The following is a 7,148-nucleotide window of genomic DNA, read 5'->3' on the forward strand; positions in this document are numbered from 1 at the left end:
CCATTCTGAAGGCTATCTTTTCACCTTGCTTATAGTTTCCTTTGTTGTGCAAAAGCTTTTAATTTTAATTAGGTCCCATTTATTTATTTTTGCTTTTATTTCCAATACTCTGGGAGGTGGGTCATAGAGGATCCTGCTGTAGTTTATGTCAGAGAGTGTTTTGCCTATGTTTTCCTCTAGGAGTTTAATAGTTTCTGGTCTTACGTGTTTTTTTCTTCCCCCCAGATGTGTTTTTTATAAAGGACCATCTTAAATGAGAATGAAGATGAGACAATACATGAGGAAATAACCACTGATATGGAATATCACGTTCCTGGGAAACGGTCTAATTCTCCACGTCTTTTTGGCAGATGATAGGGGTGGAATGAAACTAGGATTCTAATTGACCCTCTGATAGTCCTACTCCTTTCTGCTCACTCCCCCTTCCAGGTGGCTGAGAAAGAACATACGACCCACCTTGCCTCGGTCTCGCAGAGGTTGTCAGTGTTCGGGCGATCCAGTCGGTGACCCTGTGCAGGGCGGCAGAGCGCCGCGGTGGTTTTCAAACATGTGGTCTCAGCCCGCAACGCGATGAACGCGTTCCAGAGCAGGGCGCCGGGCAGCATGTTCCAGTGCACCTGGCAACAGCGGTTCATGTTGAGAGAGCTGAGACTACCCCCGGCCAAGAGTCAACGGAAGTTCCCCAAGCGCGTTTGACATCATTTGTTTTCCATCAAGGCTCCAGCACAATACAATCATAGCGACTGGTATTTAAGCACTGAAAGAAGGCACAGCGAGGTTTATTCGGCTCGGGGACTGACAACCGGGAGCAGCGGTACAACGCTTCCCTGGAGGCACCCGGCTGGGCCGTGCTGGTCATCAGAGCTTCGCCTTTCTGGACAGGAAGCTCACGATGGCATTCATGCACTCGTCTGACAGCCACCTCGCCCTCAGGACACTGCTTTCTTCCGCGTTGACCACTTGCAACTTTTCTTTCTCCCCGTTTCTGATGATCTGCTTGGAAATTCTCATGGCATTTGGGGGGAGCTTTGAATATGCCTTCAGCCTGTCCTAAACTTCTTTCTGAAAAGTGCTGTCAGGAAAAACTTCAGTAAGGAGTCCTTGGGCACACGCTTCCTGGGCCGTTAACTTCTTCCCAAAAAGGAGCATCTCTGCCGCCTTGCTTGAGCCCATTATCTTGGGAAAAGTGTAAGAGGAACAGCCTTCTGGACTCTGGCCCAGGTGACTGAACGGGGTGTGAAAGGTTGCCCGGTCGGTCGCATACATGACGTCAGACAGCCCAATGATGGTGATGGAGATCCCCACAACTGGCCCATTGACCACGGCCACCAGAGGCTTCGGGAAATTTATGAAACAGTTGACAAAATCCCTCAGGAGGACCTCTCTGCTCCTGGCCATCTCCAGCCCACCGGCGGGCAGATTCGTGAAGTTGGTCAGGTCGTTCCCGCTGCAGTAGTAGTCCCCACTGCCTGTTAAAACAGTTATGGCTGACTCATCCTTGCTTGCAGCCTGAAGTGCAGCTATGATGTCATGATACATCTGTGTGGTGAGTGCATTTCTTTTGGTTGGACGGTTCAACCGGATGGTGGTGATGCCGTCTTCGGAGGTCACCACCAGGCTGTCGCTTTCTGGTTGCTTCCTGTCTGCTGCAGGTGCCTCTGAGCTGGGGGGCTCAGAGGAAGCAGACTGGACACCAAGTCCACGTAGTTCTGTCAGGCAGCTTCCTTGGACAGACTTCCAAGAGCATTCCATGCATCCCATTTGGTCTTATAGATAAAGTCCAGCATACCTGGTTTGTGCACGTTACAAGGTCCTTCAGTGGCCTGCTTGTAGAGTGCATAGAGTTTCAGCTTCACTTCATTGACCGGATCCTCCTTCAGGAGCTTCACCTGGTTCACTGTGTTGTTAAAGTCCTTCTGGCTGGTTCACATGGCAGGGCTGCCCACGTGCAGCCCAAGGGCTGGGACCTGCGGGGGACTGGGGGAATCCACTTGGCCTGGATGCTAGGCTGTGAAGCTCACTAAGCAGACACACTCAGTCCTCACCTCCAGAAGTCTAAAAAGCCAGCAGCAGAGTGGGGACAGCAAGCGTGGCCAGGTAAGTCCTTTTTAAGCACACACTGCGGAGAAGCCCAGAGCACCAGTGCCTGGTGAGCTGGCCTGCCAACCCCGCCATGGCCACTCAAGGACAAGGGCGGGACTGCTGGGAGAGGTTTTGTTTTGACTGATGGAAAAGTTTTGGAAATTGATTGTGGTAATGGTTATAACACATTGTGAATATGCTTAATACCACTGATTGGTACCATTGAAAGTGGCAAACTTCAAGCTATGTATATTTTATCACACTAATTTAAAAATCTTTTTATGGACTGAATGAGTCTCACCCAGAATTCAAATGTTGAAGCCCTAACCCCTAATATGATAGTATCTGGAAGTAGGGCCTTTGAGTTAATTAGGTTCAGGTGATGTTATGAGAGTGAGGCCCCCACGATGGTGTTAATATTCTTACAAGAAGAGAGACACCAGAGTTCTCTCTCTTGTGCCATCTGAGGATACAGCAAGAAAATGGCCATTTACAAGCCAGGAAGAGGGCCCTTACAAGAAACTGGATCTGTCAGGACTTTAATTTTGGGCTTCATAGCATTCAGAACCATGAAAAATAAATGTCTGTTGCTTAAGCCACCCAGTCCATGGTATTTTCTTGTGGAGGCCTGAGCAGACTGACACACCTCTAGTAGAATATCACAACTAGTATATTGACATTAATACAATCAAGATACAGAATGGTTACATCACAGCAGGGATCCCTCATGTTGTCTTTTATAGTCACACTCTCCTCTCTTATCCCTGTCCTATGGCAACTACATCTCTCCATTTCTATAATTTTGTACTTTTAAGAATGTTACATGGATAGAGTCATGTGGTATGTGAGATTTGGGGATTGACTTTTTTTTCTCTCAGACTAATTCCTTTGAAAGTGAAAGTGTTAGTTTCTCAGTCGTGTCCGACTCTTGGTGACCCCATGGACTGTAGCCCGCCAGGCTCCTCTGTCCATGGGATTTTCCAGGCAAGAATACTGGAGTGGGTTGCTATGCCCTTCTCCAGGGGATCTTCTCCACCCAGGGATTGAACCCAGGTCTCCTGCCTTGCAGGCGGATACTTTACTGTCTGAGCCATCAGGGAAGCCCTAATTCCCTTAAGATCCATCCAAACTGTTGCTGTATTGTCAATAGTCTGTTCCTTTTTCTTGCTAAGAGGTATTCCATTGGTATGGATGTACCACAGTATGTCTGTGTCTAACCAGTCCCCAACTGAAGGACATTTGGGTTATTTTCAGTTTTAGGCTATTATTCAGTTCAGTTCAGTTCATTATTAATAAAGCTTATATGAACATTTGTGTTTTATGCCAAATAGTGCAATTTCTGGGTTGTATGCTAAGCCGTGTTTAGTTTTCTAAGAAAGTGCTGTACTCGTTATGAGAGTGGCTGTACAATTTCCCATTCCCACTAGCTATGTATGAGTGATCCAGTTTTTCCACATCTTTGCAAACATTAGGTGTTTTTATTATTTTTTATTATAGCTATACTGATATTCAAATGTTGAGCCAGTCTTTCATACTTAGAATAAATCCCACTTGGTAATGGTGTATAATTTTTTATAGAATTCCACTTGGTAATGGTGTATAAACTTTTACATATTGCTGGATTAGATTTGCTAATATTTTATTGAGGGTTGTGTGTATTTAAGTTCATGGGAGATATTGTTTTATAGTTTTTTATTTTCTGTACTGTCTTTGGTTTGGTATCTGACTAATATTAGTATTACAAAATAAGTTGGAAGGTGTTCCCATTGCTGCTATTTTCTCATAGCGGTTGTGGAAAATTGACATTAATTCTTCTTTAAATGTATGGTAGAATTTTCCAGTGAAACTGTTCAGGAGCTTTTCATTAATAATCACAAATTCATTTTTTTTTCAGTGCTTATAGGACTATTTAGGTTACCTATTTTGTTGAGGTTGAGTATGATAGTTTGTGGATTTGGAGGAACCAGTCCACTTCTAAGTTTTCAAATTTATAAGAGTATAGTTCATAGTATTCCTTTATTGTCCTTTTAATGGCTTCAGGATCTGAAATGATATCTGATGTTTTATTTCTTATATTGATGATATGGGTCTTCTCTCTTTCTTCATCTTTGTCAGTCTTGCTAAAAGTTTATCAGTTTTTATCGATTTCTTAAGAACTTTCTGTTTCATTGATTTTCTGTCTTGTGTTCCTATTTTTAATTTCATTGATTTCTGCTCTTATCTTTCTTTATTATTTCCCTTCCTGTGCTTCCCTTGGGTTTATTTTGCTCTTCTATTTCTAATTTCTTGTTTTTACCCATTCTGATATTCTTCTTTTCTTTTTGAAGTTTCAAACCTTCTGTTTTCATCTTTGCTAGTTAGAAAAACTCCTTTAGCCATTCTTCAAGGGTAGGTTTGCTAGTAACAAATTCTCTTAGTTTCCTTTGACAAAGAATGCTTTTACTTCCTCTTAATTCCTGAATGATATTTTGACTTGATATAGAGTTCACAACTGACAGATCTTTTCTTTCAGTATTTGAAAAATGTTGTGCTATTTCCTGCTGGCCTCCATGGTTTCTTTTGAGAAATACCCTGTAATTCAAATTGGTATTCCACAATAAATAATGTGTTGTTTCTCTCTGGATGCTTTCATGTTTTGTTGTTTCTTTTCAGTTTTCAAAATTTTTCAGAAATTTTGTGCCTTGACATGGATTTTGTTAGGTTTATTCTGTGTGAGGTTCACTCAGTTTCTTGATTCTTCTTGAATTCACCACATTTGGGAAGTTTTCAGCCATTACTTCCTCAAAAACATTTTCAGTTCCATTCTCTCTCTCTTTCCTGCTATCCCAAGATACAGATGTTAGATCTTCTGTTACTCCATTAGTCCCTGAGACTGTTCATTTTTTTTTCACTTGTTTTTCAGATTGGGAAAATTCTATTGATGTGTCCTCAAATTCACAGATTTTCTTCTGTCATCACTCTTTTTATCATTGTATTTTTCAGTTCTATAATCTCTATTTGGTTCTCTCATATAACTTCTATTTCTTTGCTGAGATTTTTCTAGACTTTTTCATTTGTTTGAAGAGAACTTGGAATTGACTATTGAAGCATTTTTATGATGGTTGCTTTAAAATTCTTGTCAGATCATTCCATCATCTGATTCATTGCCTTCTTGGTGTCTGTTGATGGTCTTCTCTCATTCATGTTGTGATTTTCCTGGTTCTTGGTATGATGAGTGACTTTTTTATTGTTTCCTGAACATTTTGGATATCATATCAGTAGACTCTGGATCCTATTATTTTTTTTTTCTTTTTAAACAGGCAGCCCCCTGGTTGAGTTGTAGCAGGAGGGCTGAGTGGTGTATAAGTTCAGCTTCCCTCTGGTCCCCAATGATTCTACCCCAGCAACAGTAAGCAGTGACTCTTACTGCCATCTTAGATATGTGAGCTGGAAGTTCAGCAACCCTCCCACCCCCAGCTCCATGACACCTTCCCTGTGAAAACAGGGCACTGACACATGACATCTCACTGCCTTCTAGTGTGGATATAGGCTTACTTCCACTGGTCCCCACTGACATTAGTGAGGGGCAAAGCCCAGAGTTGGCTCACTGCTTTTTTGCTACAGGGTGGGGGCAGTAGCTTGACTTTGTGCTGAGCCCTTCAGACACAAAGGGAGAGGAACGGGAAAGTGGAATGCCAACAAACTCCACCTCTCAACAGCTCCTTCTGCATTGTTGATGCCTGGTGGGGATGGAAGTTCATCTCCTGACCCCACTGATACTAGGAAGCGGAGTTTGGATTAACTCACCTGTTACCACCTCATTCAGCCTCATTGTTAATCCTGGATGGTGCTGGAGGCCCACCTCTCCACTGGGACCTGCTGATGCGGTGAGTAGGGGAGAAAAGCAGTGCCTACTGGCCCTGTTTCACATTACTTAATTCAGTCTTGTTGCTACTGGGTTGCTATGGAGATTCAGCTTCCTGCTGCACCATGCTGACACAAGAAACATGAGAACAATGGATAGTGGAGCACTGACTAGACCTGACTAGCACTGTCTTGTCCAGTGTCCTTGATGCCAGGTTGGGGTGGATACTTAGCACATGTCTCCACTGGGCATGGAGGGACATCAGAGTACTGACTAGCTTCATTTCTCTCGGCCTCATGAAGTCCCTTTTATGACCCAGTGGGGTGCATGCTCAGCTCACTGCTGGATCTTCTAACTCTGCCCTCTGGGGGAACCCAAGCACTGCCTGCTTCCTTCTGCAAGGATTGAAGCTCAGCTCTCTGCTTAGCTCTGTCAGTCTCCCTGCAAGTTAATTGGAACACCACCTGCTTCTAAGTGGGGCTTGAAACATCCCACACAGGGAGAGGTGCTTTTTTTCTGTTGGTTGGTTGGAGTAGTGCCGGTTTTGCCAAAAAGGTTTTCTGTTGTTACATGGTCCTTTTCCTGATTCTTCAACTAGGTATCAAGCTTTTCTGAAAGCTTCTTCTTTTGCTCGTGCCCATTGGCAGTTCTTCGTTGGAGGTTTCTGCAGGGCCTTGTCTGGGATATAAGGGAGGCAATAAGGAAACCCAAGGACCTCCCTTGTGTTGTCATGTTTGAGGTGCCTAGGAAGTCTGACTTCTTTTCACCTTTCAGAGTCTTCCTGTGCTTGTTTGTTGTGTTATATCCAGGGTTTCTTAGTTGTAAGGGGAAGGCCCTGGGAGGAATGGGGCACTCCATCTTGGCCCAAATCAGAAGTTCCTTGTTATTTCTTTTTAATACGAGAGTCAGTCAGTCAGTTCAGTTGCTGACTCATGTCCGACCCCATGGACTATAGCATACTAGGTTTCCCTGTCCATCACTAACTCCCAGAGCTTGCTCAAACTCATATCTATTGAGTCAGTGATGCCATCCAACCATCTCATCCTCCGTTGTCCCCTTCTTCTCCCACCTTCAGTCTTTCCCAGCATCAGGGTCTTTTCCAATGAGTCAGTTCTTCGCATCAGGTGGCCAAAGTATAAAAAAACTTTTTAACTATGACTCAAAACTTAGAATCAATCAATAAAAGATGAATAAATATTCTTAAAATGAAAACACAAAATCA

General features: G+C 43.5%; 1 pseudogene across 1 annotated transcript; it reads right to left on the bottom strand.

Annotated features, from left to right (window-relative positions):
* Nucleotides 1-222: 222 nt before the first annotated feature.
* LOC122434405 lies at nt 223-2,175 on the bottom strand (annotated as a pseudogene). The gene is made up of 2 exons (XR_006267366.1): nt 2,117-2,175; nt 223-1,977 (listed from the first exon to the last, which is right to left on the bottom strand). The product of XR_006267366.1 is annotated as an enoyl-CoA delta isomerase 2-like (transcript).
* Between the last annotated feature and the right edge of the window lie 4,973 nt (nt 2,176-7,148).

The sequence above is a fragment of the Cervus canadensis genome, chromosome X, assembly GCF_019320065.1.
Source record: "Cervus canadensis isolate Bull #8, Minnesota chromosome X, ASM1932006v1, whole genome shotgun sequence".
Classification (NCBI taxonomy): domain Eukaryota; kingdom Metazoa; phylum Chordata; class Mammalia; order Artiodactyla; family Cervidae; genus Cervus; species Cervus canadensis.